This window comes from Echinops telfairi, unplaced genomic scaffold (genome assembly GCF_000313985.2).
Source record: "Echinops telfairi isolate 266 unplaced genomic scaffold, ASM31398v2 ScPeMD7_2010;HRSCAF=2546, whole genome shotgun sequence".
NCBI classification, from domain to species: domain Eukaryota; kingdom Metazoa; phylum Chordata; class Mammalia; order Afrosoricida; family Tenrecidae; genus Echinops; species Echinops telfairi.
In genome coordinates, this window is record NW_022105908.1 from 15212127 (window position 1) to 15213585 (window position 1459).

Sequence of the window (1459 nt, forward strand, 5' to 3'; positions counted from 1 at the left end):
TTAGCTGTCAGGGTAGCCAGCCCCTAACAAATCATCACAGGCCCGGCAGGCACAATTGTACAGCTATAATATATAAAGATTATAGTAAAGTCATAGAGAATAAGAGAGAGAGGAGAGGGAATAAAATGAAGGAGTCAGACACATTTCATGGTAGCATGCTCACCTCAGCCCCGCTTGGTGGTCCAGGGGAGGGAGAGGGAAGGAGAACCAGAGCATCTTAATTATTTGGGAGCTATTTGTAGGTAGCTATAAGATATGCATATTCAGTAGTTATAGAGAAAGAGAGCGTCTTTATTATTTTGGGGCTATTTGTAGGTAGCTATAAGACATGCATATTCAGTAGTTACACACGTCACAAGGTGGGTAGTAATCACAGTAAAGTCTCTGAGCTCACAGGTGAGGAAACCTAAGACCTGCATTGGGGGAAGGCATGAGGGGGATGGGCGCCGCAGTGGGAGGAGATAACCAGGAACGTCTGCCTGTACAGGGAGGCAGAATCAACCATGTGTTCACTTTAAGGCAGCATAGCTGTTAGGCGAGAATCCGTAGGAATGACGTTTGTTAGTTTCCCACAATTGGCCACACATTCCATATGCTCTTCCTCTTGATGACTTTGTTTCCTCTCTCACTTCAGGTGAGTAGAGACCAATTGTACCAGAGATGGATGCTTACAGTATCTTAAGACCCCGGGCACTCCACAGCTAACTAAGAGGTATGTAGAAACACTAAGCATAATCTTGTCAATTGACTGGGCTGTCCCATGAAATCATGCCCCTAAACACTGAAGTCAAAGAAGCAATTCCCATGATGTAGCTAGTTGTATATAAGCAGCCTCAGCAGCTACTGTTTGTTTGTTTGGGGGGGGCACACTTGTGGTTGTTATAAATACATCCATCATACAAGTTTTGCCATTTTGGCTTTTAAAAGGTATGCAACTTATTGAGAGCACTTATGGTAATCAACTATGCAGTCAATGTGATTTTATTATTATTATTACTGTAAACCAGAACTCAGTTATCCATAAGCAGTAAGCCTCACTACCTTCTTTCTCCTGCCCCTGGTCACTACTAATACACTTTGGTCTCTACATACATCAGTAAGGTCACAGAATATTTGTCCTCCTGTGATTGACTTATTTCACTCAGCACCATCAATACTGGAGCATGTATCAAGACGATTGTTCTCTTACTTGCTGAGTAGTATTCTGTTGCATGTGTGTGTCACATGTTGCTTGTCCATTCATCTGTTGATGGACGTTTAGCCACCTGTTGGCTACTGGGAGTAGTGCTACAGTGAACCCTGGTGGACAAGTCTGGCAGCGCACTAAAAATGCCTGTCTTCTCATTCTCATCCAAAAGAGTAAGTGCATTCTGCCATACCAACTAATTCTGCTCATATGGACTTCTGGGGCAGACATGAGCACAGGGAGCCAATGCTGTAGCGAGGGGCAGCCTGACAA